The following is an 18,088-nucleotide window of genomic DNA, read 5'->3' on the forward strand; positions in this document are numbered from 1 at the left end:
ATCTCCAGTCTCTGCAGTATTTTACTTTCATCAACACCTGGATATGATCATCCATAATCTCCTTCACACACGGTGTAGTCTCTACAGTATAACTGAATTGGTGATGATTTGACGGTCACAGTAACTGCTTCCTTTAGTGACAGTTCCAGTCTAATGTGTTGCTCATCTCTCTCTCTCTCTCTCTCTTTCGCTGCTCCATGCAAACTAAGGGATTGTTTGCACACCAGGAGGGTGCACTGTTGAACAAACAAGAATTTCCCCAGCACTGCTGATACTTCCTTGCAGGCCGACACTTCCTCACAGTCTGTTTGTGCGTGCAAGGCAGAGCATTCATCCAGAGCACGGCTGGTGTGTGGGTCACAGTGTGGTGTTCTCTGGGAGACATATCACCGGCACCTTACTGAATGAAAGGTTCACAAGGCTGCATGATGGACAGAACTTGACAAGGTAGGGAGTCATTACTAATATTTATTAGCAAATAATTGCACTGCAATCCCGAGAGTAAAAACTTCAGCCTGCATTTTGCAGGCAGGTGCTTTAGGATCTAAAGACATCCCTAAAGAGTGAGTTTAAATGTTGAGACAGGGAGCAATGATTCTGCCCGGATGGTGAGTAGTTGAATTTCTCATCTGGGGCTTTGCAACAAGTTGAAGTCCTGCTTCAACACCCTTTATATTTTCTAATCAGAGATGTTACAAATGCTCCGAGCTATTTAGGTTTCTTCCAGGTGTTCCAAGTTCCAGCTGAAATTTGCCATCAATTAACTGAAGTGAATACAGAACGTGTGGAGGCTGGACTGTTTGTTTGAGGTGGGACAGATTACTTTGTGACTTTGGGATATGTTATGACACTCCTCTGTGGCGCCTTTATATTCTGAAGTGGATCTTGAGATAGGGTACTGCCATCGCACCACAAGCGCTCCCTTTCAGATTATGTTGTTTGTTGATTAATATGCATGTCTATTTGATGTTGCGGTGTGAGGGTTGAGTTGAGGGAAGAGTGTATTGTTACATAAGATGATACTGGCACGGGAACCAGGTTCTCGTGTGCCTGTGTCAGAGACCACTGGGGATATCAGTTGGGTGTCCTCTTTGACCTCATGTATCAGGGTATCATTGCTGTTGTTTGTGGCAAGAGAGACGCTGTTTGTTTGAATGTCACCAGTGCTTCCCAGGCTCTTTCCTCTTTGAAAATTATTGTAACCGCTCAGAGAACATGGGACACTGAGGTGGGCTTGGTGGAAAATGACTGAAAGTGAAGGACTGACATGCTAGAGTAGGGGGGCAACATTCAGGAGTTGGTCAGATGTCCACAGTAAATATTGCTGCTTTGAGTTTGCAACATCAGCATTTCAGCTCACCACACCTCATTTTGGGAAGCCCTACCGTGTGGAAACAAGCCACACCGACCCTCCAAAGAGTATCCCACCCAAATCTGCACCCCTACCCTATTACCCTACATTTCTCCTGACTAATGCCCCTAACCTACACATCCCTGAACACTATGGGCAATTTAGCGTGGCCAATTCACCCTAATCTGCACATCTTTGGACTAAGGAGACATGGTTTCCAGTGTATGGAGAGGGGGAGACACTGACCTAGAACTCAGGAAGCATATCTTGACTTTGGATGGGGTGCAGTCCAGATTTATCAGAATCTTAGCATCAGACAGATGTACAGCACAGAAACAGATCTTTCCATTCAACTTGATCCAGGCCGACCAGATATCTTAAATTAATCTACTCCCATATCCCTCCAAACCCTTCCTGTTTATATAACCAGCCAGATGCCTTTTAGATGTTGTAATTGTACCAGCCTCCACCACTTCCTCTGGCAACTCATTTCATAAACGCAACACCCTCTGCTTGTAAAGGTTGCCCCTTAGAAACATAGAACATAGAACATAGAAGAATACAGCGCAGTACAGGCCCTTCGGCCCTCGATGTTGCGCCGATCAAAACCCACCTAACCTACACTAACCCACTATCCTCCATATACCTATCCAATGCCCGCTTAAATACCCATAAAGAGGGAGAGTCCACTACTGCTACTGGCAGGGCATTCCATGAACTTACGACTCGCTGAGTGAAGAACCTACCCCTAACATCAGTCCTATATCTACCCCCCCTTAATTTAAAGGTATGCCCCCTTGTAATAGCTGACTCCATACGTGGAAAAAGGTTCTCACTGTCAACCCTATCTAACCCCCTAATCATCTTGTACACCTCTATCAAATCACCCCTAAACCTTCTTTTCTCCAAAGAAAACAACCCCAAGTGCCTCAGCCTTTCCTCATAGGATCTTCCTACCATACCAGGCAACATCCTGGTAAACTTCCTCTGCACCCGTTCCAGTGCATCCACATCCTTCCTATAGTATGGCGACCAAAACTGCACACAATATTCCAGATGCGGCCGCACCAGAGTCTTATACAACTGCAGCATGACCTCAGGACTCCGGAACTCAATTCCTCTACCAATAAAAGCCAGTACGCCATATGCCTTCTTCACTGCACTATTTACCTGGGTGGCAACTTTCAGAGATCTGTGTACATGGACACCAAGATCCCTCTGCTCTTCCACACTACCAAGTATCCGACCATTAGCCCAGTACCCCATCTTTTTATTACTCTTACCAAAGGGAATCACTTCACACTTAGCTACATTGAACTCCATTTGCCACTTTTCTGCCCAGCTCTGCAGCTTCTCTATATCCCGCTGTAACCTGCCATATCCTTCCTCACTGTCTACAACTCCTCCGACTTTCGTATCATCCGCAAACTTGCTCACCCAACCTTCTAACCCTTCCTCCAGGTCATTTATAAAAATGACAAACAGCAATGGTCCCAAAACAGATCCTTGCGGAACACCGCTAGTGACGGCACTCCAAGATGAACCTTTGCCATCAACTACTACCCTCTGTCTTCTTCCAGAGAGCCAATTCCTAATCCAAACCTCCAACTCACCCTCAATGCCATATCTCTGTATTTTCTGCAGTAGCCTACCATGGGGGACCTTATCAAACGCCTTACTAAAATCCATATATACCACATCTACCGCTTTCCCCTCATCTACCTCCTTCGTCACCTTCTCAAAGAATTCAATAAGGTTTGTGAGGCACGACCTGCCCTTCACAAAACCATGCTGACTATCCTTGATCACATCATTCTTATCCAGATGTGCATAAATCCTATCCCTTACAATTCTCTCTAAGACTTTGCCCACAACAGAAGTGAGACTCACTGGCCTATAGTTACTAGGATTATCCCTACTCCCCTTCTTGAACAAGGGAACCACGTTTGCTAGCCTCCAGTCCTCTGGCACTACTCCTGTCGACAAAGAGGACACAAAAATCAAGGCCAATGGCTCTGCAATCTCCTCCCTTGCTTCCCAGAGAATCCTAGGATAAATGCCATCAGGCCCAGGGGACTTATCTATTTTCACCCTTGCCAGAATTTCCAACACCTCTTCTCTACATATCTCAAAGCCATCCATTCTACTTATTCGTGCCTCAGTATTCATATCGACAACAATGTCCTGTTCCTGAGTGAATACTGACGAAAAGTATTCATTCAGTGCCTCCCCAATCTCTTCAGCCTCCACACGCAACTTCCCATTACTATCCTTGATTGGACCTATTCCTTCCCTAGTCATTCTTTTATTCCTAACATACCTATAGAAAGCCTTAGGGTTTTCCCTAATCCTACCAACTAAGGACCTTTCATGTCCCCTCCTTGCTGCTCTTAGCTCCCTCTTCAGGTCCTTCCGGGCTACCTTATAACTCTCAATCGCCCCTATTGAACCTTCACGCCTCATCTTTACAAAGGCCGCCCTCTTCCATTTAACAAGGGATTCCAACTCCTTATTAAACCACGGCTCCCTCACACGACCCTTTCCTCCCTGCCTGATAGGTACGTACTTATCAAGGACACTCAATAGTTGCTCCTTGAACAAGTTCCACATATCAATTACGCTCTTGCCTTGGAATCTACTTTTCCAATCCACACATCCTAAGTCATGCCTCAACGCATCATAATTTCCCTGCCCCCAGCTATAACTCTTGCCCTGTAGTACACACTTATCCCTCTCCATCACTAGACTAAAAATCACCGAATTGTGGTCACTGTCCCCAAAGTGCTCACCTACCTCTAGTTCTAATACCTGGCCCTTTCACCCTAAACCTATGCCCTCTAGTCTTAGACTCCCTATCCTCGGAAAAAAAAAACCCTTGGCTATTCACCCTATCCACGCTCCTAATTATTTTATAAACTTCTATAAGGTCACCTCTCGGCTCCGATGCTCCAGGGAAAATAGTCCCAATCTATTCAGCCTCTGTCTATAGCTCAAACTCTCCAAAACTGGCAACATCCTTGTAAATCTTTTCTGAAACCTCTCAAGTTTAACATCATCTTTCCTATAACAGGAAGACCAAAATTGAATGTAGTATTGCAAAAGTAGCCTAACCACGGATAACTGGGGAGAGAATAGGGCCCGTCAAAGATCAGCAAGGCGGCCTTTGTGTGGAGCCGCAGGAGATGGGGGAGATACTGTAGGGATTCTATGATATTAAATGGTGGAATAAGCTCAAGAGGCTTTTTTGAGGTATTTTAGGTTTTGGAAGTGATTTCCTCGAATTCCACAAGGTCAATCTGAGACTGGTACATTTGGGAAAAGGAGCGAGTCAAACAGTCAGGACAGGCAGGGACAAAGCAGAAATCAAGGTAGAACTGAAATTAAACTGCATTTACTTCAATGCAAGGGGCCTAACAGGGAAGGCAGATGAACTCAGGGCATGATTACAAACATGGGACTGGGCTATCATAGCAATTACAGAAACATGGCTCAGGGATGGACAGTTCTGGCAGCTTAATGTTCCAGGATACAGATGCTGTTAGAAGGATAAAAAGGGGGTCAAGCGAGGAGGGAGAGTGTTTTTGTTAAGGGATAGCATTACAGTTGTACTTAGGGAGGATAATCCTAGAAATATATCCAAGGAAGTTATTTGGGTGGAACTGAGAAATAAGAAAAGGATGATCACGTTATTGGGATTGTATGATAGACCCCCTAATAGTCAGCGGGCAACTGAGAAACAAATTTGTCAGGAGATTTCAGTTGCCTGTAAGAATAATAGGGTGGTTATGGTCAGGGATTTTAACTTTCCAAACATAGACTGGGTTTGCCATAGTGTTAATGGTTTAGATGGAGAGGAATTTGTTAAGAGTTTAAAGAAAATTTTCTGATTCAGTATGTGGATGTACCTACTCGAGAAGGTGCAAAACTTGACCTACTCTTGGGAAATAAGACAGGACAGGTGACTGAGGTGTCAGTGGGGGAGCACTTTGCGGCCAGCGACCATAATTCTATTAGTTTTAAAATAGTGATGGAAAAAGATAGACCAGATCTAAAAGTTACAGTTCTAAATTGGAGGAAGGCCAATTTTGACGGTATTATGCAAGAACTTTCGAAAGCTGATTGGAGGCAGATGTTCACAGGTAAAGGGACAGCTGGAAAATGGGAAGCCTTCAGAAATGAGATAATAACAGCCCAGAGACAGTATATTCCTGTCAGGGTGAAAGGAAAGGCTGGTAGGTATAGGGAATGCTGGATGACTAGAGAAATTGAGGTTTTGGTTAAGAAAAAGAAGGAAGCATATGTCAGGTATAGACAGCAGAGATCGAGTGAATCCTTAGAAGAGTATAAAGGCAGTAGGAGTATACTCAAGATGGAAATTAGGGGAGCAAAAAGTGGACATGAAATAACTTTGGCAAAGAAGGTTTTTATAAATACATTAAGGACGTAAGGTAATTAGGGAGAGAATAGGGCCCCTCAAAGATCAGCAACGCAGCTTACGTGTGGAGCCGCAGGAGATGGGGGAGATACTAATTGAGTATTTTGCATCAGTGTTTACTGTGGAGAAGGACATGGAAGATATAGAATCTGGGAAAATAGATGGTGACATCTTGAAAAATGTCCACATTACAGAGGAGGAAGTGCTGGATGTCTTGAAACGCATAAAAGTAGATATATCCCCAAGACCTGATCAGGTGTACCCTAGAACTCTATGGGAAGCTAGAGAAGTGATTGCTGGGCCCCTTGCTGAGATATTTGTATCATCGATAGTCACAGGTGAGGTGCCAGAAGACTAGAGTTTGGCTAACGTGGTGCCACTGTTTAAGAAGGGTGGTAAGGAAAAGCCAGGGAACTATAGACGGTGAGCCTGACCTCGGTGGTGGGCAAGTTGTTGGAGGGAATCCTGAGGGACAGGATGTACATGTATTTGGAAAGGCAAGGACTGATTAGGGATAGTCAACATGGCTTTGTGCATGGGAAATCATGTCTTACAAACTTGATTGAGATTTTTGAAGAAATTATGAAGAAGATTGATGAGGGCAGAGCAGTAGATGTGATCTATATGGACTTCAGTAAGGTGTTCAACAAGGTTCCCCATAGTAGACTGGTTAGCAAGGTTAGATCTCATGGAATACAGGGAGAACTAAATATTTGGATACAGAACTGGCTCAAAGGTAGAAGACAGAGGGTGGTATTGGAGGGTTGCTTTTCAGACTGGAGGTCTGTGACCAGTGGTGTGCCACAAGGATTGGTGCTGGATCCTCTACTTTTTGTCATTTATACAAATGATTTGGATGTGAACATGGGAGATATAGTTAGTAAGTTTATAGATGACACCAAAATTGGAGGTGTGGTGTTTAGTGAAGAAGGTTACCTCAGATTACAATGGGATCTTGATCAGATGGGCTGAGGAGTGGCAGATGGAGTTTAATTCAGATAAATGTGTTTTGGAAAAGCAAATCTTAGCAGGACTTATGCAGTTAATGGTAAGGTCCTGGGGAGTATTGCTGAGCAAAGAGACCTTGGAGTTCAGATTCCTTGAAAATTCCTTGAAAGAAGAGTCACAAGAAGATAGGATAATGAAGAAGGCAAAAGTGAGGGCTGCAGATGCTGGAGATCAGAGTCAAGATTAGAGAGGTGCTGGAAAAACACAGCAAGGTCAGGAAGCATCTGAGGAGCAGGAAAATCGCCGTTTTGGGCAGGAGCCCTTCATCCTGCCCGAAACGTCGATTTTCCTAATGAAGAAGGCGTTTGGCATGCTTTCCTTTATTGGTCAGAGTACCGAGTATAGGAGTTGGGAGGTCATGTTGCAGCTTTACAGGACATGGGTTAGGCCTATCAGAAGGATGTTGTGAAACTTGAAAGGGTTCAGAAAAGATTTAGAAGGATGTTGTCGGGGTTGGAGGATTTGAGCTAGAGGGAGATGGTAATATCCTCGGGAGTGTTGCTGAACTGGTCTGTTTCCACACTGTAGGGAATCTAAAAAAAAGAGACCTTGGAGTGCAGGTCCTTGAAAGTGGAGTCGCAGGTAGATAAGATAGTGAAGAAGGCATTTGGTATGGTTTCCTTTATTGGTCAGAGTATTGAGTACCGGAGGTGGGAGGTCATGTTGCGGCTGTACAGGACATTGGTCAGGCCACTGTTGGAATATTGCATGTGATTCTGGTCTCCTTCCTATCGGAACGATGCTGTGAAACTTGAAATGGTTCAGAAAAGATTTACAAGGATGTTGCCAGGGTTGGAGGATTTGAGCTATAGGGGGAGGCTGAACAGGCTAGAGCTGTTTTCCCTGGAGGCTGAGGAGTGACCTTATAGAGGTTTACAAAATTATGAGGGGCATGGATAGGGTAAATAGGCAAAGTCTTTTCCCTGGGGTCAGGGAGTCCAGAACTAGAGGGCATAGGTTTAGGGTGAGAGGGGAAAGATATAAAAGGGACCTACGGGGCAACTGTTTCACACAGAGGGACATGTATGGAATGAGCTGCCAGAAGAAGTGGTGGAGGCTGGTGCAATTGCAACATTTAAGAGGCATCTGGATGGGTATATGAATAGGAAGGGTCTGGAAGGATATGGGCCAGGTGCTGGCAGGTGGGTCTAGATTGGGTTGGGATATCTGGTCAGCATGGACGGGTTGGACCAAAGGGTCTGTTTCCATTCTGCACGTCCCTATGGCTCTATGGGTCTATGAAGTTAGATATGGAGTACATCAGGTGTTCTCTCGGGAAACATTTCTTTGCCTAACACGAGTGAAAATTCACAATATTTACATCAAAGAGGAACAGGTGAGGCTGTTGGTTAAAAATGTCAAAATTAGATAGATCTCTGTTGAGGGTAGGGTAATGAATGTTGCTGAATGAAGGGCAATGGATAAAGTTCATACAGAGATAGCAATAATCCAATAAAATGACTAAACAGGGTCCTGTTCTCATGGCATGTGGTTCTTGGCATCCTCTAATATAGTGCTTTGATTGTTGTGCAATTAGAATATTATTTGCACAACAATCAGTGGGGGATTTAGTATTGGAAGTGGCTGGTGCTATTTAAAGGTAGATTGCATCTTGGCTGCAAAGTAAACTAAGAGTTACCACCCAATGCCTGGAGGAAGAATGCCTCAGCACCGCCCTCCTGACTTGTCCATCACCTTTCCCATCTATCTGCTCCACCCCCCTGACATATCACCTTCTCCCTCACCTTCATCTACCTATCGCTTTCTCATCTACCTTCCCCCCAACCCCACCCCCCTCCCATTTATCTCTCAGCTACCCCCAGCCCACAAGCCTCATCCCTGATGAAGAGCTTGTGCCCGAAATGTAGATTCTCCTGCTCCTCGGATGCTGCCTGATCTGCTGTGCTTTTCTAGCACCAGACTCCCATCTCTGATCTCCAGTGTCTGCAGTCTTCACTTTCTCCTGGCAATGTGAGAGAGCTTGCCCCAAAGTCTTCTCATTATGTACTTGAAGGACAGCGGTCGAGTAACATTTTCATGCAGAGGGTGGTGCGTGTATGGTATGAGCTGCTGGAGGAGGCGGTGGAGGCTACAATTGCAGCATTTAAAAGACATCCAGATGGGTAGGTCAGATTCGGATGTCTGGCTGGTGTGAACGAGGCAGATGGAAGAGTCTGTTTCCATGCAGTATGACTCTATGACTCTAAAGACTGGAGAGGGTGATACTGCAGGTAAGAACTCATAATTGTGAAGAAACAGTGAACCTGCTGGGACACTTTTGAGAAGGAAAGGTTGAGGGATGTTTTAATAGAGGTTATTCAAATAAAGATGTGGTGTGGGAGGGCAGATTGGAGAAGGTGTTTCCACTTTTATGGGAGACAAGAACTTAAGTCCAAAAATACACAGTGGCAACTACTCAGCAGTGAGACCAGGAGAAACTCAGGCAGTGGTTGAGAGGTGGAACGTTCGACCATAGGGAGTGCCTGAGGCAGTGACCATAGACACTCTTGAGGATGAACCAAAGAATGAAAGAGATGGGATTACAGGGCTACCCGTAATATTGGGGTAGGCAGGCCTCAAGGAGGCTCATGTGTGGGTGGCACGGTGGCACAGTGGTTAGCACTGCTGCCTCACAGCGCCTGAGACCTGGGTTCAATTCCTGCCTCAGGCGACTGACTGTGTGGAGTTTGCACATTCTCCCCGTGTCTGCATGGGTTTCCTCCGGGTGCTCCGGTTTCCTCCCACAGTCCAAAGATGTGCAGGTCAGGTGAATTGGCCATGCTAAATTGCCCGTAGTGTTAGGTAAGGGGTATATGTAGGGGTATGGGTGGGTTGCGCTTCGGCGGGGCGGTGTGGACTTGTTGGGCCGAAGGGCCTGTTTCCACACTGTAAGTAATCTAATCTAATATGATCACAGGAAACATCAGGGAGTCTGTTAGAATCCGAGCAGTGCAGTCGTGCTCCCAAATTACACTTAGAAGGTATCCGAAATAAGAGTATAGTTCAGATGAAAATCAAAATGAAACATTGCTTTTTTTATTTAAATAGGAACATAAAAAAATTATGGCATGTGGTAAAATTTGAAGTCAGTCAAAACCTGGATTACTGCAATAATTCCCTATCCTGTGGGATGTGGGACTGGATTACAGCAGGAACAGCCTGTCCTGTGGGGTGTGGGACTGGATTACTGCAGTAATTCCCTGTCCTGTGGGGTGTGGGACTGGATTACTGCAGGAACAGCCTGTCCTGTGGGATGTGGGACTGGATTACTGCAACAATTCCCTGTCCTGTGGGGTGTGGGACTGGATTACTGCAGTAATTCCCTGTCCTGTGGGGTGTGGGACTGGATTACTGCAGGAACAGCCTGTCCTGTGGGATGTGGGACTGGATTACTGCAACAATTCCCTGTCCTGTGAAGTGTGGGACTGGATTACTGCAGGAACAGCCTGTCCTGTGGGGTGTGGGACTGGATTACTGCAGGAACAGCCTGTCCTGTGGGGTGTGGGACTGGATTACTGCAGGAACAGCCTGTCTTGTGGCATGTAGGACTGAATTATGAATGTTCTGTGGAATGTGGGACTGGATTACTGCAGGAACATTCTTTCCTGGTGAGGTTTGGACTGGATTAATGCAGTAACAATCTGTCCTGTGGAGTGTGGGCAGTAGGAACACCATGCGCTTTTGTTCAGTGTATAGATTGTTGCCCACTGTAGAAAGGTATTGCTTTAATTTGTTCTCTATACGATGCCACCCATTGTCACAGCGTATTCCTTCCCTGGGTCTGGTTGGAATGTAGGCCTTACATAAGGATAGATCCTACAACTAGCCAAGTTGAATTGTTACAGCCTGTGCTGTCGATGTGTTGGAGTGGATGTTGCAGCTGTTAATCTGACCCCAACACACACACAGACACCCCTGGGGGAACTGGAACAAAGCATTAGGAAAAAACAGACAAAACATTACTGACATTCAGGTATAGGAATATATGATAAAGAATATACGTCCTTTGATTTCTAAATACATGTTTATTTAAAATATACTTTATTCATGAAAAAAGGTCTTTATACACATACATAGTTCCTGGAATAGTTCACTTCTGTACATACTTTGCATATGGAGAAACAAACAAATAACTTTCCTTACAATTTCAACAAATCAAGACAGTTCTTGCTTATGCAAGACACTATTTACATATATTTGAGGCACCGTAAGTGTCAGTTAACTGAATGGTTCCCCGTTGTACTTTGGCAACACATGTCTTGTGCTGGGAAAGGCTGACAGTCTGGGATCAACTGATGGAGCATGTCTGTCATTGCTTGTGCTTAAAACAATGCTGCCTGTTTATGTGTATGTTCCTGATGCAGGAACTGCTGGGGCTCCACCTCCCTCAAAGCCGGATCTTTGCACGTTATCTCAATAAACGCATCCTTGTGATGTGGCAGATAAAGGAACAGGATCCTGCTGGGTTTCCCTGATTTGCATTCACACGCAGCTCATATGTCATTGCAGAGAGTGAGTAAGAGAGAGCGCCGGCAAAACAAACAGGGATTAAAGGGTCGAGAGGACCAGTTACTTCCTGATTCCTTCCTCACTTTTCAGAACAAAATCTACTTAGGAAATTCCTAAATCCAGCAAGCTGTTGGTGCTTAGAGAGTTGAAGTGCTTGGTTTTGTTTGCAGTGCGTGTTACTAGTTATAACTGGTGAATATCCAAAGTGACATGTCTATTCTCATGATTTGGAGGTGTCAGTGTTGGTCTGGCATGTACAAAGTTAAAAATTACACAACACCAGGTTATAGTCCAACAGGTTTATTTGGAAGCAATAGCTTTCAAAGCGCTGCTCCTTCATCACTCATCCAACCACCTGATGAAGGAGCAGCGCTCTGAAAGCGATTGCTTACAAATAAACCTGTTGGACTATAACCTGGTGTTGTGTGATTTTTAACTATGTTTGTTCTCTGCAGGGACCTACTGGTCTCTCCCACGCTCCCACCCCCTCCCCTGAGTAATGGGGAGGTCCATGGGTACTGTTCAGCCACTTGTATGCTGGAATCCTGGAAAAGCTGGCGTGAAATCACGGGCTGGATGTTTCTATATCTTTATCCCCAGAAATTTGTTTATTTGGGTCAACTGAAAAAGTTCTCTTGTGCTAGAAAGCATTAGAGTTTTAGAAAAATTGTATAAATTTGCTACACGTCAGACTTATGACCTGGAGATCCAGTCTCAACATCCCCTTGGAGAGGGACTGACTTGCTGTATTTATGTAACTCACACCAGCTCAATTGTGAGAAAAGCAGAATGCCCCCCTCCATTTTTTGGCTCAGTGGTTAGCACTGTTGCCTCTCAGTCTTTCATAAATAAGGAGACTAAAACTGTTTTCCATACTCCTGATGTGGAGCCTTCTCTTCTCCAAGAAGAACCATAGAATCTTGACAGTGTGGAAGCAGGCCTTACAGCCCATCAAGTCCATACTATCCCTCTGAAGAGCATCTCACCCTGACCAACCCCCTATCCTCTGCCTGTAACTCAACATTTCCCATGTCTAACCCACCTAGCCTAGATACAATGAGCAATTTAGCATGGCCAGTCCATCTAACCTGCACATTTTGGACAGTGGGTGGAAACCGGAGCACACAGAGGAAACCCATGCAGACACAGACAGTCACCCAAAAGTGGAATTGAACCCAGGTCCCTGGCACTGTGAGGCAGCATTGCTAACCACTGAACCACTATGCCACCCATAGATTAGGGGACACAGTCTAACAATAAGGGATCTCCCATTTTTGACAAAGGATTAGCAGGAATATTGTTTCTCTCAGAGAGTCATGAGCCTGGAGACAGGGCAATTGCATAGTTTAAAGTCTAACAAGAGGGTCAAAGGATATTAGAGGTTAGCTGGATTGTGGAATCGAAACGGCATGATCTTGCTGAGAGTAGAAGGGCTGAATGGCCTACTTCTGTTCCGAATTGGTATGTTCATATGTAAGTGAGGAGAATTGATTGAGGTGCTCCAAACCATGAGAGACATGGAGGGAGTAGAAAGGGAAAATCTTTCAGAAAAAGTCAGCCAATACCAATAGCTACTTTGTCAACAGCTTTGAAGGTAAGCTGTACTGGAATACAGTATGGAGTGTGACATTGCTCATGAGGGACATGCCTGTTAGATTGGTCCATGGTGAGTTAGGAGTTGCGTCACATTCTGTTCACTTTCCCGATGACCTGCGGTACCTGCATATTAACCTTTAGTAATTCACGCACTATGATACCCAGATCTGTTTGCATCTCAGTGTTCTGCAATCTCTTGCAATGTCGACGATATGCCTTTTTCTTTGTTTGTTTCTGCCAAAGAGGACATTTTCCCACATTATATCCATTTGCTAGATCTTTGTCACTCACTTAATCTAACATTATGACTTTGTAGCTTCCCTGTGATATAGTTGCCAATGTTCCTGGAATGTCAGAAATTGGAGATTAAAGTCCAGGATAATCCATGAGAAAAAAGACTGGGTCGTTCAAAAATTGAATCCCCATTTGTGAGTAATGGAGGTTTGCCTCCCCCCTTAAACTAAAGGTCCTTGTCCACCTTTAGCCGATACAATGAAAGCTTGTGGGCTGCCTGCCTTTCTTAGCCACAGGAATTTGAGTGGTGGAGTGCACTGGGGTCCTTATGGGCATTAATTGGCCCCTTAAGGATCTCAATAGGTCTCAGGATGAATTAATTACTTGACATTTTATCCTTACCTTGAACATGTCAACGGTATGCTGGAGGTTGGCAGGCTGGTCACCTCCTTTAGTTTACGTGCCAACAAGCTTTCAAATATACTGGCAGGGAGTTCGCATCTTGAAAAAGATTGTGTGGGCTCTTTCTTAGGGCTTTGTCTCTAACATGTCCCATTTCAATACACCACAGAACTCCAGCTGAGACCTTAAACCAGTGAAGCAGAATGTTCCAGCACAACGTCTTTGTGTTTAAATTGCGTTCTGAAAAGCAAAAAAACCACTTTATGAGCTTGTCCTGCCACCCTTACTTACTTCCAGACTGGAAAATACCCACCCATCACCCCCTTTTCTTCCTGTCATTGAATCAATTGTATATCATGTCACTACTTTCTCCTTAATTCTATGGGCTACTCTTTTCTTAACCAACTTACTGTCAAATGCCTTATTAAAGAAGATATATAAAACATCTACTACACGATCTTGATCAACCTTCTCCTATTTTGCCAAACGTTAGTCAGAGATTAACTCCATGCTCTCTCTTCTTCATTAAACCATGCATTATGTAATTAAAGCTTATTTTATCTCTGTTAATGGTCTCCCTGTTATAGAAAGAATGTTATTAAGCTGGAGCAGTTTCAGAAGAGATTTAGATTACTTACAGTGTGGAAACAGGCCCTTCGGCCCAACAAGTCCACACCGACCCGCCGAAGAGCAACCCACCCAGACCCATTCCCCCATATTTACCCCTTCACCTAACACTTTGGGCAATTTAGCGTGCCCAATTCACCTAACCTGCACATTTTGGACTGTGGGAGGAAACCGGAGCACCCGGAGGAAACCCACGCAGACACGGGGAGAATGTGCAAACTCCACACAGACAGATGCCTGAAGCAGGGATTGAACCCAGATCTCTGACGCTGTGAGACAGCAGTGCTAACCACTGTGCCAATGTGCCGCCCATTTAACAGGATGTTGCCAGGAATGGAGGGTTTGCGTTATAAGGAGAGGCTTGATAAGCTGGGACTTTTTTCACTGGAGCATAGGAGGTTGAGGGGAGACCTTATAAAGGTTTATAAAATCATGAGAGGTATAGATAAGGTGAATGGCAAGAGTCTTTTCCCTGGAGTTGAGTATGAAATGTTTGGAGGGATGTGGGCCAAGCTGAGGCAGGTGGGACTAGTTTAGTTTGGGATTATAGTTGGTATGGAGTGGGTGGAATCGAATGGTCTGTTTCTGTGTTGTATGACTCTACAACTGAGCAGTGTTATCATGTCACTATGTGAAGACTTTCTCTTGCATGTTTAATGGGTTTAGCATTCTCTCCAAACTTACAGCACTGGTTTTAAGCTCCAGTCTCTATCAGGATTCTGTTGGCACAGAGACAGTGTCCCTATCACCATAACATCTCTGAACATCAATTGTTGGTTAGAAAATATCTACTCCACAGCCAGCGGTGAGTTGAAATTGCCAGGAACCGTGCTCTGACTTGCATGTCAAGAATTTTCAATATGTAGCTTGTTTGATGTGTTTGGTAAAACAGGAAACTGAGCATTAATGAGACAGGCTCTAGTGCTAATGACTCATTTAACAAACACTAATCCCCTTTAATGAGCAATGTGTTGGTGCTTCACGAGAAAATCGTCACATCACTTGGCAGCAACATAAAAGGCGGACAGAGAACCTCCTGACGTTGGGATTTACCTGACCACAGACTTCTCAAATATTTCTTCCACAAATCTCACCCCCCTATAGATTCCACCCAATGCATTTCTTGCTGTTGAATCTTTGTGGGTTGTGTTGAGCTGAACCGTACTGTCCCTCAACAACTTATCATGACCACATCTTCATATGCTGGTTCGGTTGTGTTTGCAGTTGGGTTAACTCACGTGGGAAATTATTGGATTGATTTGCTTATCAGAAAAATGCCAGAAGGCAATTATTTCAGTAAATGAGATCATAGCCATCACCTCAATCGGGTAACCGTTCATGGTCGATTAGGCAAATGCAGGTCGATGTGTGTTTGTGTGATTATCGAATCAATTTACTGTGGGTGTGAATATATTGCCTGTGGGTGTGCATTTTTAGAATTTATTTAATGGGCTGTGGTTGCCAATGGTGAAGCCAGCATTTGATTCCAACATGTAAGTGCCCTGGAGAAGACAGCAATGAGCTGGTATCTTGAACTGCTGAAGTCCATCTGGTACAGGGAGACCGAGCGTGCTGTGAGAACTAAGGGAGTTGCAGGGGTCTATTAACACAACTGTATGTTCACGTGTTAATGCCTCTGACTCATCTGTAGGTTATTTTGGTTTCTAAGTTTTTCACTGTCAGGTCATGTTTGAATTAACCCTCATTAAACTTGTTGGAATGACAGATGTCAGTTTGTGATACACACGATAGCAAAAGTTAATAATTGTATCTGTGTGATTATGTTTTTACTTTGCAGTGCAAAATGTGATGTAAAGGCGTTCGTTGTGTCATGAAAATTATTCAGAGGTGGCATGTTTGAATGGGAAGGGATTTTGCACAGTGGGCCCTCTCCCTGATCTCTCAATCCCTTGTCCCTGATCTCCCGACCTCCCTCCCTGATCTCTCGAAGCCCCACCCTCACCCTCTCTCTCAGTCTTGCACAGTTTCCACTGAGATTCTTTTTCAGATTTTGCTGTAAACAGTTCCAGATTTCCCTGTGACCTTTGACATCCCATGCCACCCTCATTCCTGTGGAGCTTGCAGGGCCTTCGTGCGGAAGGGCAGGAGGGTCCTCTCAATCTTCATCTCAACTCTACTCCAACCAGCCGAGCTCTACCAGATTTTGGATGGAATGGACAGAGGTTTTTTACCCCCCCCCAGGGTAGCAATATCAATGACTAGGGGACGTAGACTTAAGGTCAAATGGGGGGGATGTTTAAAGGAGATGTGAGAGGCAAATATTCTTTGCACAGAGGGTGGTAAGTGCCTGGAATGTGCAGCCAGAGGAGGTGGTTACAATAATAATGATTACGAGGCATCTTGTCGACATATGAATAAACAGAGAATAGAGGGATACAGACAGTATTATAGCCAAAGCTTTTTAGTTGAGAAAGGCATCATGTGTCCGTGTAGGCTTGAAGGTACCCTTCCTGTTCCCGTGCTGTTCTTTCTTCTCTTTATTCTGGTGTTGTCCCCATCCTGGTGTGAGAGAGTGAGGCTTAGATTGCAGACAGGAAGTCAACAATAGCAGTTTTATTTTCAGTCCAGAATGGTTATGTAGGAAATGCCACCCTTCCCGCACTGGGCACTAAACAAGCCACATGACGTGTGGAGCCTATTAGTGAATAAAACCTGGATTGCTGAGGTCCCCACTTTTCACCCTTAGAAACAAGAGGGAAAAGAAGAGGATTATAGAAGTGTTAAAGTTATAAAGGGGCATGGGAGGTTAGATATGTGGAGAATGGAATATTTTGAACCCCACGGTGAATTTGGGTAAAGGTGGGGGAGGAGCCTGTCAACACTGAGGGTCAAATGTCAGTGCGTTAGGAAGCTGGGTGTAAAGTTCAGAGGGTGAGGCTGTGTGAGGGAAAGCATTGTGTGAAAGGCAGGTTTCCGAATACTCATTTGCTTAATTAAAGCCGTCCTAACGGTTGAGGGTATTGTGGAAGTGGCTGAGGTCCTGCAGCAACACCAGCGCAGGATTCTGGCAGCCTGTGGCAATGTGACTGGTGAGCCCAGATGGCAGTCAGCAGTGTGACAGGAGCACAGAGGCACAGGGATCGAGAGCTCAAGCCCAGTGTGGGGGGAGAGATTGAACCCAATCTGCAGGGGGTGGGGGTGGGGGTGGATAGAGATTGAACCCAGTGTTCAGGGGGTGGGGGAGAGATTGAACCTAGTGTGGGGGGGTGGGGTGGGGGGGAGACAGAGATTGAACCCAGTGTTGGGGGTATGTGGGATTGAACCCAGTGTTGTGGGGAAGGGGGGGCGGATTGAACCCAGTGTGGGGGGGTGAAAAAGAGATTGAACCCAGTTTGGGGGTGGGGGGAGAGAGAGAGATTGAACCCAGTGTGGGGGGGGAGGGGAAAGAGATTGAACCCAGTGTGGGGGTGGGGGGGAGAGGGAGATTGAACCCAGTTTTGGGAGGGGGTGAGTGGGAAAGAGATTGAACCCATTATGTGGGGGGAAAGAGATTGAACCCAGTGTGGGGGCGGGAGGAGATTGAACCCAGTTTGTGGGTGGGGGGGGGGGGGCGAAGAGATTGAACCCAGTGTGGGGGTGGGGGAAGAGATTGAACCCAGTGTTGGGGGAAGAGAGAGATTGAACCCAGTTTGTGGGTGGGGGGGGGGCGAAGAGATTGAACCCAGTGTGGGGGTAGGGGAAGAGATTGAACCCGGGGCAGGGGGGAAGAGATTGAACCCAGTGCGGTGGGGGGGGGGTGGGTGGGGAGAGATTAAACTCAGTGTAAGGGCGGGGAGGCGAGAGAGAGAGAGAGATTGAACCCAGTGTGGGGGGTGGGGAGATTAAACTCAGTGCGGGTGGGGGTTGGTGGGGATGAGATTGAACCCAGTGTGCGGAGGGGTGAAGATTGAACCCAGTGTGTGGGG

The 18,088-nt window shown here is 45.5% G+C and overlaps 1 protein-coding gene across 1 annotated transcript in view; it reads left to right on the forward strand.

Annotated features, from left to right (window-relative positions):
* Positions 1-320: 320 nt before the first annotated feature.
* The window catches only part of LOC140478531 (anoctamin-7-like), a 97,485-nt gene continuing 79,717 nt past the window's right edge, over positions 321-18,088 (forward strand). The window contains exon 1 of the mRNA XM_072571790.1: positions 321-447. The gene's annotated coding sequence lies outside the window, so the exon portion shown is untranslated. The remainder of the gene's footprint in view (positions 448-18,088) is intronic.

This window comes from Chiloscyllium punctatum, chromosome 6, assembly GCF_047496795.1.
Source record: "Chiloscyllium punctatum isolate Juve2018m chromosome 6, sChiPun1.3, whole genome shotgun sequence".
In the NCBI taxonomy this organism is placed as follows: Eukaryota; Metazoa; Chordata; class Chondrichthyes; order Orectolobiformes; family Hemiscylliidae; genus Chiloscyllium; species Chiloscyllium punctatum.